At 35.9% G+C, this 15,516-nt stretch overlaps 1 protein-coding gene across 1 annotated transcript in view; it reads left to right on the forward strand.

The window, feature by feature from the left end:
• Window positions 1-8,650: 8,650 nt before the first annotated feature.
• PSMD14 (proteasome 26S subunit, non-ATPase 14) overlaps window positions 8,651-15,516 on the forward strand; it is an 82,991-nt gene continuing 76,125 nt past the window's right edge. Inside the window, exons 1-2 of the mRNA XM_081051785.1 lie at window positions 8,651-9,179; window positions 14,638-14,765. The gene's annotated coding sequence lies outside the window, so the exon portion shown is untranslated. The remainder of the gene's footprint in view (window positions 9,180-14,637; window positions 14,766-15,516) is intronic.

Genomic DNA, 15,516 nt, shown 5'->3' on the forward strand with positions numbered 1-15,516 from the left:
AAGAAAACTGAAGCTTATAGCGGTTAGGTGACTTGCCCAAGATAAGTAAGAGATGGAACTGGAATTTGATTCTAGAACTGTCCAATACCACAGTCTGGATTATTGTAGCTGTATAATAACTCTTGAAGTCAGCTAGTGTAAGTCCTTCAACGTTCTTCTTTTTCAGAGTTATTTTGGTTAATCTAAGTCCTTTGAATGTCTATATGAATTTTAGAATCAACTTGGGGAGAATTGATATCTTAATACTGAATCTGGTTTGGTTACATAGAAACACTTTGATCCTTTGGGGTCTTGCTTTTAATGTTTTTAAGAAGGACCAGATCTGCATTTAGTCTAGGGATAATTATTCCCCACTACTTAAGCATACCTTACTTGGTGCTCTGATGATACTGCTTCAGTTATGAGGGGTTTATTCCCTCAAGTCTGTTGTTGTTGGGAACAAGTATTATTTCTGGCCTCTAGGAGCCAGTCACCATTTCCTCTAATCCTTTCACATGGTTTTTTCCCCAGCCACACACACTGCACTGATCACCACTCAACTGAATACTCAAGGGAGTCTCTCTGAAGATCCCTGGCATTCTCCCTCTGCATCTCTCTCCTTTCTGGTTCTCTACCCTGTGAATTCTAGCAGCCTGGCTCCCCCAGACTCCCACCTCTGTTTCTTCAACTCAGCTAGAATTCTGGCTTCTCCCTTCTTGTGCTGAAGCTTGGAAATTTTCTCCGGCCAGGAAGCTGGGACGACTGGAGGAGCTAGAGGGCTCTCCTCATTTGTTTTCCATCTCTTATGGTTCATTTCCCTTTGTTTCTTACTGTCTAATGTCTTAAGTTCCATTGTTTCCTTCCTCCCTACTAGAGATGACAGTCTCTTTTGCAGTTAGTCATTAGAATGTAAACAAAAGTGATATGTGTAAGTTCTACTTCATGCTCTTAATAGAAAGCTGCTTGCCCTATACTTCCTCTTTCCCCTTCCCATATGCTGTAGTGTGAGAAGATGATGGATTGAGAAGATGATGGGTTAGCTAGGTAGGACCCCAGGTTCTGGACAACCTCATGGAGCAATGCCACCCTGATTCCCTCACCACCTTGAACTTCCATGTGAGATAGGAAAAAATGATGTAACTTGTTTAAGCCATTACTATTTTGGTCTTTGCTAAAGCAACTAATATACTAACCAATTCAGCCAAGGAAGGTAAATAACTTTCCAAGTTCACACAAATAGGAGTGATAGAGTCAATTTATAAATCCAGATTTACCTATGATCAAAATCATTGTCCGGTGTTTCCCAAATTTTGGTCATTTCTGCATCGATTTCACAATTTTTCTCACCCACATTACTATTTGTGTTATTGTTTATTTTTTCTTTAAATAGATGCTTTAAAAATTCAAAAAATAATAGACATTAAGTCACAGATCAAATATGCTGTTTATGTATTTTTCTAATATATGTAAAAATAAGTATATATTAATTAATGCAGAAAATGCCCCTGGTCTATCTAAAATCATCTGTGTGCCACATGGTACTCATGATAAACAATGAAAAATACAGTTTATTTTGATTTTGCTTCTCAATCACTTTACACAGTGAGTACACAGATGTTAATGAGTAGACCGATCAGACTCATCTGGGGACCTTGATTATGCTACTCATTTCCCCCATTTCATCCCCCAAATTTGAGTTTCCAGGATAGTTGTTCACTAATTTCCTCTGTTATTTGCAAAACAATGAACAGACCTGTGACTTCTCAAGGTTCCCTATGGGTTTTAGCCTGTTTGGAGCAGCATTCCAATCTCAGTGGATGGCTAAGCCTGTATATCTGCCTAGATATGCAATCTAAATTATCATAGATGTAGCATTAGGACATGGTTGACCTGTTGACTATATGGCTACTAAGTGACTAACAGGCTGGTAGCATATGTAGCGTGGAGACACTGGAAACATGAATGATTCTCATCCTTTGCAGGACGGAAAGGACAAGAGATTTCATCCTGCTACTCAGAATGGCATGCAATTTAAAACTAATGAATTGTTTATTTCTGGGATTTTGTCATTTAATATTTTGGACTGCAGTTGACCAGGAGTACTGAAATCACATAAAGTGAAACTACAGATGGAGGGGGGGACTACTGTAAAACCTTTGTGTCAATAATCGTCTAATATCAATTTCCTTTTCCCATTATATACTGAATGCTACTTTCTGTGTCTCCTGTAAGGTTTTTTCAGTTAGAAACCCTTTTGTAATATGCAAAATTATTTTGTGATATAATCACCCTCTTTTTAAAATCTTAAGAATATACTGGGTTTCTGAAGTTAAAGCACACAATTTCGAATCATTTGAGTTATTCTGTATATTTTATTTACTTTGCTAGAATACGGTAAGTTACATTTTGGAGGCTTCTTGAAAACTGAAGTTTTGCTTTTTACCTAGTAGTAACTGAAATATAGACTCTGGATTCTGATGTATCCTTTTTATATTTCTTCTTTGTAGATCCTAAGAAAATTCTTCATTGAATTATTTGCTTAAACAGTCAAAGGAAGATAATTTGAGAAGATTAAATTTTATTGACACCAAGGATACTTAGACCACATCACCAAAAAATTTTATGGCAATATCAGTGGTTCCTTTTAAATTAAATGACAAATTGGAAGTGTTTAACAACATATGGTCGCTTTTCCTTGACATATATGATTAAGAATATATCTTTTCATCAAAATGTAAAATACCATCTGGCAGAAGTAACAGTCATTCTATTGGCCTTATACGTGAAATTAATTCACTGTACTTTAAAAAGTAAATATTTTCCTATTTTTCCTTTTTCTTGTGCTAGATCTATATTTATTTATAATACTCAAAAACTGCATAATTTAAAAACTATAATTAGGTATAACAATTAAAATGGATTTTGAATTTTGAACAGAAAACAATGTTTCTTAAATACATTCCAAACATTGTTTAAAAATTCAAATGGCAATAGCCCTTTTCTGATATTCATAATTATAAAGCTGGGCTATCTGAAAATTTACTGTTACAATTTCTTATGAGACATATAGTCAGATTTTTGTATATGAAAAGAATTATATGTATATGCATATAATGCTCTTTACAAATGGGAAGAAATTCTTATAATAAGGTTAATGCATTTTGAATGGCATATAGTAATACTACTTGCCAGAGATAATACATTCATTTAGCAGAAACTGTCAAGTTCAGAAGATACCAAATGAGCAAGAAAGTTTCTCTTTGACATAATGCATATTATATATTTAATAATGTGAGCTTTTGGTAATTTTGTGATTTTAGGAAATATACCAAATGTTTCACAATTCTGTATAATATAGTGTTCTCCAAAGTCACATTGGGATTACTCAAACCACGAATGCTTTAAGCATTAGCATGTAATATTCATATCAGATATGTAGCAATGTAAATTACATAAATTTGGTTATTTATTTTTAAAGAATTGATTATTGCAAGAGGGGCTGTATCTTGATTTAAAATGTTCCTGATTTTTTTTTTAGTGTTCTGAGCAAGCACAGTACTTAGACAAGTACTATTTTAATATTCAATAACAATTTTTAGTATCTATTATGGCCAGCAGCTGTGTTCTCCATTCTCAAGATGCCTAAAGTTTAGATCAGAGGGCAGACAAGTATAACAAGGATGACAGAGTTCAATTGTAGGGTAAGATACATGACTGGTATTAACTGACCACTCTCCAAAAAGGTGGGGTGGAATGTGGGGATAGGAGATGGGAGATAGGACATTTCAGATAGGAGAAACAAGAGGTGTGAAGATTCTGAGGCATAAAGTACAGTTTGATGAGTTTTGACAAACCACCACCACAATAAAGATATAGAACATTTCCAACAACCCCAAAAGTTCTCTCAAATCCCAAACTGTCAATCCTGCCACCTAACTCCCTTTTGAATCCCCAAGATAATCACTGATCTTCTTTCCGTCACTGTGTGTTTGATTTCATTTGTTTAGACTTTCATTAAATGGCATATGGTCTCTTTTGTGTCTCATGTCTTTTCCTCAGCATGATGTTTTTGAATGTCATCCAGGTTGCATATATCACTAGTTTCCTTTGTATTGCTAAGTATTATTACATTGTAAGGACATATCACACTTTATCCATTTACCAGTTGGGAAACATTTGCATTATTTCCAGTTTAGGGCTATTATTAATAAAACTGCTATGCATTATCTTGTGTGAGTCTTGGTGTGGACATACATTTTTATTTGTTTTTGGTAAATATGTAAAGTGGAGTTGTTAGGTAAAATAGTAATTGAATTTTTTAACTTTATAAAAAAGCTCCAGGACAATTTCCAAAGTTGTTTACCAGTTTAGTTACTGTTTGTACGATATATATATATTTTTCATCCTCTTAGTTTCAACATATTTGTGTCATGGAATCTAAATTGTGTCTCTTGTGGACTACATCTAGTTGGATCTTCTTTTTTTTTTTTTTACACATTCTGCCAATTGCTGCCCTTTAATTGGAATGTTTAATCTTTACATTTAATGTAATTACTGATAAGGTAGTATTTACAGTTGACATTTTGCTATTTGTTTTCTAAATGTACATCTTTTTTTTCTTCTCCATTACTGCTGCCTTTTGTGTTAAATACGTATTTTATAATGTACCATTTTAACTCTCTTGGCATTAATGTTATATATTTTTTAGTGTTTTCTTAGTGGTAGCTCTAGGAGTTACAATTGCCATGTTATAACGATATAGTTCAGAGTAATACCAACTTAATTTCAATAGTACACAAAAACTTTATTACTCTATAGCTTCTTTCCCCCCTTCCTTTTTGCTGTTACTGTAATAAAAGTTATATCTTTATACATAAAATGCCCATCAACACTGATTTATAAATATTGCTTCATGCAGTGGTCTTTTAAATCATATAAGAGGAGAAAATGACTTACAAACAAAAAATATATTTGTACTATCTTTTATATTTACTTATGTATTTACCATTACAAGTATCCATTATTCCTTCATGTGAATTTGAATTATTGTCTAGTGTCCTTTCATTTCCACTTGAAGGACTTCCTTTAGTGTTTGTTATAGCGCGAGTTTCCTAGTGACAAATTCTAATTTTGTTTATATGTACATTTTGGGAATGCATTAATTTTTTCTTCATTTTGGAAGGATAGTTTTCCTCGATATAGAATTCTTGGTTGAAAGTCTTTTGAATTTGTCATCCCACTTTCTGCTTCCATAGCTTTGGCTGTAGATATTAAGAATTCTGTGATTAGTGGCTTCTTTCTTGACACTTTCAAAATCCTCCCCTTACCTTTGATTTTCAACAAGTTGATTATAGTATGTCCAGGTGTGGATTTCTTTGTTTATCCCCTTTGGAGTTTTAAACTTCTGGGATGTATAGATTGTTTTTCATCAAATTTGGGAAGTTTTTGGCCATTATTTTCCAAATAATACATCTCCCGTTTTCTCTTTCTCCTCTCTTTCTAGGACTCTCATTATATATATTGTAGCATGCATGATTGTGTCCCATAGGCTTCTAAGGCTGTTTATGTTTCTTTATTCTGCTTTCTACAGGCATACCTTGGAGATATTGAGGTTTTAGTTCCAGACCAGTGCCATAAACTGAGTCACACAGATTTTTTTGGTTTCAAGCACATATAAAAGTTATGTTTACACTATATTGTAATCTATTAAGTTGCAATAACATTATTTCTGAAAAAATGTCTATACCTTAATTTAAAAATACTTTATTGCTAAAAAATACTAACCATCATCTAAGCCTTCAATGAGTCATAATCTTTTTGTTGGTGGAGGGTCTTGCCTTGATGTTGATGGCTGCTGACTGATCCCGATGGTGGTTGCTGAAGGCTGTAGCAATTTCTTAAAGTAAGACAATAGTGAAGTTTGCTGGATCAGTCAACTCTTACTTTCATGAATGATTTCATGCTGTTTGATTGCGTTTTACCCACAGTAAAGCTTCTTTCAAAATTGGAGTAAATCCTCTCAAACCCTTGCAGCTGCTTTATCAACTAAGTTTATGTAAAATTATAAACCATTGCTGTCATTTCAACAATTTTTATAGCATCTTCACCAGGAGTAAATTCCATCTCAAGAAACTACTTTCTTTTCTCAACCTTAAGAGGTAACTCCTCATCTATTGAAGTTTTGTCATGAGATTGAAGCAATTCAGCCACATCTTAAGGCTCCACTTCCAATTCTACTTCTCTTGCTATTTCCACCACATCTGCAGTTATTTCCTCCACTGAACTCTTTAACCCCTCAAAGCCATCCTTGAGGGTCAGAATCAACTTTTAAATTCCTGATAATATTGATATTTTAATGGTCATGGTGCCCCAAAATAATTACAAAATATCAAAGATCACTAATTACAGATCTCTGTAACAAATATAATAATAATGAAAAAGTTTGAAATATTGTGAGAATTACCAAAAAATGTGACAGAGACATGAAATGAGCAAATACCGCTGGAAAAATGGTGCTGTCACTTGCTCAACATGTGATTGGCACAAACATTCAATATGTAAAAAATGTAATATCTGCAAAGTGCAATAAATCAAAGTGAAATAAAAAGAGGTATGCCTATATTTGTTCCCCAGACTGGATAATCTCAACTGCTTTATATTCAAATTTGCTAATTTTTTCTTTCACCTAATCAAATCTCTATTGAGCTCCCCCTACTGAAATTTTCACTTCAGTTATTTTACTTTTCAATTCCAGAATTTTTATTTATTTAAAAAAATTTTTTTCTCTCTTTATTGATGTTATCTATTTGGCGAAACATTCTTCTCATATGTTCTTCTGATTTTAAGACATGCTTTCCTTTAGCTTTGTGAAAATATTTAAAATATCTTTTTTAAAGTCTTTATCTAGTAAGTCCAACATGTGGACTTCCTCGGGGATAGTTTGTTATTGATTTGTTTTATTCCTGTGTATGGGTATTACATTCTTGTTTGTATGTATGTATCTACTTTTTTTTTTTAATTTTGAAAACTGGACATTCAAATAAAATGTGGCAACTCTGGAAATCAGATTCTACTCTTTCCCCAGAGTTTCTGTTTGTTATAGTAGTTGTTGGTTTAGTGACTTTTCTGAATTCATTTTTTAACGTCTGTATTCTTTGTTATGAGTAACCACTGAAGTCTTTGCTCAGTTGGCTTAGTGGCCATCTGATGACTGGACAGAGATTTCCTTAAACATGTTCAACTAATAAGTCTCCCAGTCTTTGCCAAGGGTCTTAGTATGTGTGTTGGGGCATGACTTCAACACTCAGCCAGGAAATTTACAACTCTACCTTAGTCTTCACTTCTTGATTGAATAGCACTTCAAGGTCAACTAGAGGTGAGATCTTAGGGCCTTGTCAGGTCTTTCCTGAGCATTCACATAGCCCTAAGTATTCATACAACCCTAAGCATGCATATTACCTTTTAGATCCCAAGAATATGTTGGAGTTTTTAAAAAGTCCCTGTGGACATCTCGTTACCCAGCCTAATACTTTGGGATAGCTGGAGCAAGGATGCTCCAAAGTTGAAGGATTTTTGATCCTTGTATTGAATGTTATGAGGAACCACTGGTGACATTTAAGGAAAGAAGGGGTGTGACTGTATTTGTATAGCAGGAAAACAATCTTTGTCTCTGAAGTGGAGAATAGATTGAAGGGGGACAGACTGGAGACAGGGAGACCAAGGAGGTTATTACGGCATTCTAGGAAAACAGCAATGAAGGCCTGAGTGAAGGTTAGAGAGAATGGAGAAAGGAGAGTGGTGGACTGGGAAAGCTATTTTACAGATTAGACACTTCATGATTTACAAGGTGATTAATTGGGAGGCCAGTGGGAACAGGTGAATAAGGGGGAAGCGTCTACTCTCAGGCCTGATTAGGGAAAGTAGTTGAAGAATGGGGTCATGCATCAAAAAAAAAAAAAAAAAAAAAAAAAGAAAAAGGAAAAAGGAAAAAAGAAAGAAAAGAAAAATAGAGGAGACACGGGTTTGGGGGAAAACATAAAGATGAAGATCCAAATACAGTTGGTATTACTTCTCATTAAATTATCTATGTATTTTTTAGATAGAAATGGAGTCTCTTTGAGAGGGAAATTCTGTGTAATTGCCCCACTCAAATAGTTTTGGATTCAGATGCTATAATTCCTCTTTCCCCTCCACACAGTAGACTCATTACCATTCTTGGTTTAGGACTATTTTAAAGATGCTTATTATTTGCAACGTATTTGACAAAATGAGTGGACTTGATAAACATGCTGCCCTAAATAGAACCTGTACCTAAGTGTGATAACAAACTTTCAATAGTTTTTTTTTTGGGGGGGGCGCTTTTGCTCTCTCTGAAAACCTAAAACAGAGCAGATAATGGATAAAACTTGATGCACGTTACACGGAGAAACCTGAGTACATCACTCCTTATGCCCTGTAAATTACAGTGAGTTTAAGATGGGTGATTTTAACATTTGGTAAACGTTGGTTTTCCTGGAAATCTACTCTTGGCAAAGCGGTCAAGCGAAGACGTTGGATAGACTGCCCTATGGGAAGGAACATCTGACCGATTCCCCCTCTTTTTACCCCCCTCCGTTTTCTCTTTTGCTTCTCAAGATTATCAAGTTTAGTTCAAGTGGGCCTTCTAGTTTTCGAGTAGGGCCGCGGTGACTAGCAGAACGCACGGGCTTCCGATCTCGGCAACGCTGCCGTTCATCTCCTAGCCAGTCTCCTCCCGGGCCGGGCAGGCCGGCGTCCCGGATCTGGGCGGCAGCCCGGGCGCTCGGAGGGGGGGAGACATAGGTGGGGGAGGAGAACAGGGAGGACGTCGGAGGAGCGGGATCGGGCCCCGCATTAGTCCGCCCCGCCCTCCCAGCCGAGAAAGGAGAAGCGGGGCGGCCCCGCGCCGCCGGTCCTGGGCGCTGCCGCCGCGCTGCCCGCCCGACTCCCGAGCCTTCTTCCATTGGCCGCCGGGAGAACGGAAGCCGAAGCAGAGCGGTGAACCCGGAAGTGCTTCGCGGCGGTGGCCCCGGCGACTCTTTTGAATGGAATCGGGCTGATTCATCGCCGGTTCGCAGAGCTAGACCGGACCGAGTGTGATCGCCTGCAGCCGCCGCCGCCGCCGCGTCACCGCCGCTGGAAGACCAGGCTCCAGACCGCGGCCCGCCGCCCCGCGCCTTCAGGTGAGACCGGGAGACAGGCCCCCGAGGTCCGCAGAGACCGACGCGCTAGGCCGCCGCCAGCCCCGCGCTTTCCTGAGTCACGTTGCCCAGCGGAGTTGCCACTGGAGGCCCGGGCCCTGAGGGAGGAGCCCAGGCTCCTTCCTCTTCGCCGGCTCCCGGGCTCTCTGGTGGAGTTAGGTCTGGATGTGGTCTCCATCCTCCTGGTGTTTCCGCCCTGCGGAATTCACATTTGGGAATCTCTCCTCCGTGTCCAGGGATAGCCCGGGTTTCTGTCCTCTGTGCTCTCTTGCCAGTTACTCCTGGTTTGCAACTTCAAAGCAGACAGAGGAAACCAGGGAGAGAGCGTTAAAATTAACTTCTTCCCTGAATGCCTGTTTGCTTTGTCACGTGTCCTTCCCTTAGGCCTTGACCTTTTTTCCTTTTAGTGTTAGGTTCTCGACTCCCTTCAAATAATAAACAACACCCCCAGAGATTCGCTGGTTTTTAACCTTGAAAAGCTTCAAAACAAAGCGTGGCTACTCCTGGTGTGCCTTCTAACTTACTTTCAATTTGTCCGAATTGAGCAGTTGTAAGTAAATTGATAACGTGTTCTGTGTTCAGTCAAGTAGAAATCGGCTACCGTGTGTTACCTCTTGGGACTTAATTTTGTTGGGGACTTGACTTCGTTTCCGTCAGAAGAAGAAAAATGTACAACTTTTTGAAAGAGTCTGATGATAAATCTAGTTGATCGAATGAAAAATTCTTGAAATTAAAATGGTATCAAAAAAAGTTGATAAAGATTTCATGGGTAAGGCAGGAAAGAGGCTTGAAAAATTAGCATGGAAATAGAGTTCTAGGGTGAAAATGATTTTTTTTTTTTTTACTGCCCTCAAAAGTTTGTTCTTAGTACTGCTGACTTAATGTCTATGAGTAAAACAATAAGACACACGGATAATGTTGAAATAACAAAAAAGAACTAAATACAGTTTTAGTGGAGACGATTAACACGATGGTGACTTGTGTCATGTTAAGCCTACCAAATTATATATGTTTCAAACAAATTGTATGGGTTATTGTGCATTTGAAGAGATTACAATACATACTGGCTCAGAAGTAGCTACAGTTAAGATGATTTCATGCCTTCTAACTTAGAAATTGAAAGTAAATTAGAAGGTATAGCAGGAGTAGCCACACTTTGTTTTGAAAATTATCAGGGTTATAAACCAGTGAATCTCTGGGGGTTTTGTTTGTTTTTTTGAAGGAAGTTAAAAACCTGACGCTGAGAGGAAAAAAGGTCCAGGCTTATGGGAAGGACAAGTGGCAAAACAAACATTCATTCAGTGAGAAAGTTAATTTTATTCTCTCTCCCTTGTTTCCTATGTCCGCGCTGAAGTTTTTCAAAACAGGAATAAGTATCAATAGAGCACAATTTAGTGAAAAGCCTGAATATTATCCTTAATTTGTTCTAGAACAAAATTACATCTGGCCAACAGAAGAAAAGTTTTGAAGTCATGATCTTTCAGTGAAGTCTCACCTGTTGAATTTGGGAGGTTTTTACCCGCCCCCCCCCCCCCAAGTTGCTTAGAAAATAATATATTGCTGTTCTAATTGAAAAGTGGGATTTTAACCTCTCTGATATAGGTTCATGCTATGTTTTTTTTTGTCATGTAAACGGTGTGTTTAGTACTAAGTTCAGAACTCATGTTTGCAAATCAGTAACAAGAACCACTTAACGTTTTTGTCAGGTTCTATTCAGATATTAACTCAGTTGGGAGATGGAAAAGTGGAAAATCATTTAACCTTTTGAAAGTACTGATACTTATTTTGTACTGTTTTTACCAATTAGGAGACACATTACTGTATGCATGACATTGCATATAGTTAAACACTTTATTCCTATTTTCTGGTAATGTTTTAAGTAAAGTTAATCATAATCATGAATGAGCATCTGAGCCCTCCACTTTTAGATAGGTGTAAAAACTTGGTTTAGGTCCATAGACCTCTTGTATTGCTTTAATTTCTAAGAATTGGAAGTATTCTCTTTTATGTTATAGGGTAACACTTTAATTTTATGAACCCCTTTGCTAAATTCTGCAAAATTCAAGTCCCTCCTCCACTGTGATTCATGTAGTACTGTGAAATATGCCCCGTGCTGTGAAACTCACTAAGTGGCAAACTATGTGGGAAGAAAAATCTTTGTTGGATGAACTTTCTGCATGTAGGATGGTGATGCTGATGGCGGCAGCTAGCGTTCATTGTTTACTTACTATGTGCCAAACATGGTGTTAAATATTGTTTATGTCTATTGTCATCTTTAATCTTCAAAACAACTCTGTGAGGTGGATGCTGTCATTATCCCCATCTTGCAGAGGAGGAAACAGGCTGAGAGAGGTGACTGACCCAAGGACACAGAGCTAATAAGTGTTAGAGCCGGATTTGAATCCTGGCACTTGGACTGCAGTCATAGCTCTTAACCCTCATGTACCAAGAAAAATGGTAATCACCATTTGCCATCTGGTTCCAGAGCACGTTTTAAAATTTTTTATACTTTTAAGTCATTTTATGAATAATTTACGGGTGCGAAAATAATGTTTTTAAAAATTTCATACAAATTTATATTCTGTATTTTCCTGGTTTGGAAGGTAGATGTATGTAAAATGGACAACATGCTTTGAATGTAATTAACTGCTGATCATCCATTATGCATAAACCTGAACCATATCCATCTTGTAAAGATCAGCTCCACATTTTAAATACATCTTTAATAGGCCCTACCTTATTATATGTTCTCGTTCTCCTGGCACTTGCAATACTTGCTATGTGTGTATGTATGTTAACATGTACATAACATAAAATTTACCATTTTCCCATTTTCAGGTGTACAGTTCAGTGGCATTAAGTATATTATGCAACCACCACCACCATCGAACTCCAGAACTTTTTCATCTACCCAATTGCAATATTTTTGAAAACATTGACTGCTCATAATTTTGTTGGTCATCATCTTTGCTTACAAAACATTTTTGTTTTAGATTTATAAACACCAGTTAGTGTTAGTCCAGTGATTTTTATTTCTACATATCTATTTCCTTTTACTCACTTTTGTGTTAAACTTCATCATTTGTTCACATATGAACTCTAGCAACATCATAAAAGATAAAAGAATATGTCTTCAGCAAGACAGGTTGTTGTAAAGCTGTGCGATGAAGTCCTTGTTGAATACCTAACTGGATGAGAATGTCATGTTTCTTTTTTGGTCTTAGAAATATATTGTTCACTCATTGATTCCTTTAAGAAGTAATTTATTAAGGTGAAGTTTACATAACAAAATTAACCATTTTAAAGTGACTAGTTAGTTCACTGTCATTTAGTACATTCACAATGTGCAGCTACTACCTCTATGTAGTTTCGAAACATTTCCATCACTCTAAAATAAAATCCTTTACCCATAAAGCAGTTTTTTCATTTTAGTCCCTCCCCCAGCCCCAGGCAATCACCAATATGCATTATATCTCTGTGGATTTATGTATTTTGGATATCTCATGTAAATGGAATCAACATGTGACCTTTTTTGCACGGCTTCTTTCACGTAGCATAATGTTTTGAGGTTCATGGCCATTGTAGCATGTATCACTACTTCGTTCCTTTTTGTAGCTGAATAATATTCCATGCGTTCCATTGTTTGTGTACACGGCACTAGAACTTATCTTTTGTTGGACATTTGGGCTGTTTCCACTGTTTAGCTGTTGTGAATAGGGATGCTATAAACATGCATGTACATGTACTTGTTTTGAATACTTGTTTTCAATTTTTTTTGGATGTATATCTAGGAGTGGAATTGCTGGGTCATGTGGTAATTCCATGTTGAACTTTTTGAAGACCTTCCATACTGTTTCCAGCATTCATTGGTTCTTAAGTTTGAGAAAATGAATTTAGTGTGAGAAAATGATATTGCCATCTGAAGATGCATAATCTGAGATTTTGCTTATCTCGGTGGTTCTTAACTGGGAGTGATTTGGCCCTTTCAGGGGATATTTGGTAATGTCTGCAGATATTTTCGATTGTCATGGCTGGGTGGGTGCTGCTGGCATCTAGTTGGTGGAGGCCAAAGATGCTGCTAAACATCCTATAATGCACAAGACAGCCTCCTACAACAAAACATTTTTTGGTTCTGAATGTCAATAGTGCCCAAAAAACGCTGGCTTATACCATAACTTTTATTGTCATCAACAGACTAAAGTGCTGTTACTTCTTTCTTTACATTCACCTTGTGATTCTCTAATAGCAAACCTTTTTTCTGTCAGTTCTCTTTGTCGTTATGGGTGGAATATGGAAAATTCTGAATTCTCAAGTGTGTTCAGTGAAAGCTAAAAGAAAAAAAAGACTGCAAAGATGGTATCTCTAATCTTTTATAATATCTTTTTTGAAAAATGAAGCAATGATTTGGGCAGCACAATAAAAACTAAAGGATAATGCAATATCTGTAATGTATTTCACTATCACATTATTTTGGATATCATTATTCTGTTTTCTTATTTTAATCTTTTTGGCATAGTTAGGAATAATTGGTTATGAAATGATGAACTAATTCCTAGGATAATGAAATAACAAACTTTCAAGACATAGGACAAATAACATCACTAAGATTCCATAATACAGATTTGTAAAAATGTTGCAATAGAGCTCTATGGTAATTACACAATTGAATGAAATTTGTTCTATTTAAAATATGATTAACTTTTCTCTTTGTTCTTTGAAACACCTCTCGAAAGACTAAAAATCACGAAATGTCAATTTTTGCATATAATTAGAATTCAAAAAAGAAACTTACAGACAAAACTTGGATCCAGGGTTAATCACTATGTTCTTTTTTCCTTCTTTAAATTTTATTAAAGTAATAGATGTACATATTTTAAAAAGTTGAATTATGCCACAAAGCTTATAATAAAAACTAACAAATCACCTTCCCCACACCAGAGTTCTGCTTCCCAGAGTCAACTATTTTCAACTCTTTGAGCAGATTTTTCTGATTTTAATTCCAAATTTCTAAATAATGTGATATTTTTTCCTGCTATTTTCTGATTTTTTTGCAACTTGGAAATTATCTATTAATTTCCTACTTTAGGAAATTAACATTTAGTTTTCTACATACACATCTGCATACACTTCTCCTTTTCCCATCTTCCAAATGTAGTTGTGTCACAGTTTTTGTTTAAATTGATGCTTTTTGTGTTATCACATTAAATTATAGCTGAGCCACATAGTACTAGTGGGATTGGTGTGAGACCTGTCCTCATTGTAATCACTGTATTCTATGATTCCTTGAGGTGGTATTTCATTCTGTACCCTTTGAAATGGTGATTAAAAAATCAATTTTGATTTCTATTTCGTTTTTAGGAATTTTGCTTCTTTTAAAGTTCTTGGGCATATTTTCCTCCTTAGTTCTCAACATAATTATGTCTTATTTACTTTTTTTTAGGAGAGAGAAAAAAAAGTCTTTGGGAAAAATCATACCTGCCAGTATTAACAAGAGCTGAAGTCAAGAAGAAATTTGTCCGAGTCAACAAATTGAAGCTTAACACCACAGGAGTTGTAGTTACTGACCAGGTGAAAATTAAAAATGTGTTTTACTATTACCTTTTCTTTCAGTAGATGATATAAAGATATTATGAAAACATACCACTTTTAACATACCAAATTGTAAATGAGATAACTAGGTTTAAGGGTCATTTAGATAACTATCATTTTTGTTCTTGTTTGCTTTCTATAAGCTTTAAAAAAAGTAGTGTTATTTGGAACATTTATAAATATATTTCATTTTCAAAATTAGCATTTTTGTATTAAATCTAATGATCTTATCTTAAATGTTTTAGTTTGTTAAATATTTTTTCCTGTTTGCTGTGACATCTAATTTTGCTCAAAACAGAAATTTGACCTGCCAGATTTTCTTTCCCTCTGCTCCCCACATCACTCATATATTCACAGCATCTGGAGTCTGTGTGGAGTCATCAGAAACAACACAGGGGGAATAGATAAACTGAACACAGTTGGGAATCGACTTTGGCCTGGAATATATATAATGTCTAAAGTACACTGTATGTTACATTTTTTTCCATTTGTTTTTAAGTTTGTAAGCTTGAAATAGTCCACAAGAAAAAAAAATTTTTTGCTAACATATTCTAGAGAAATGTGTTTAATATTTTAAAATTAAAGATTTCTTTTTTCTCTCTACAACCTTTCAAAAGTGCTATATATTGAATGTTCAGGTGAGGAATTTTAATGAGAATTTGATGGAGATTTTATATGTAAATGTTGCTATTAGGGACACGAGGAAAGGTTGTAAAGCAGAAATTTTGCC

This window comes from Rhinolophus hipposideros (genome assembly GCF_964194185.1).
Source record: "Rhinolophus hipposideros genome assembly, chromosome: 6".
Classification (NCBI taxonomy): domain Eukaryota; kingdom Metazoa; phylum Chordata; class Mammalia; order Chiroptera; family Rhinolophidae; genus Rhinolophus; species Rhinolophus hipposideros.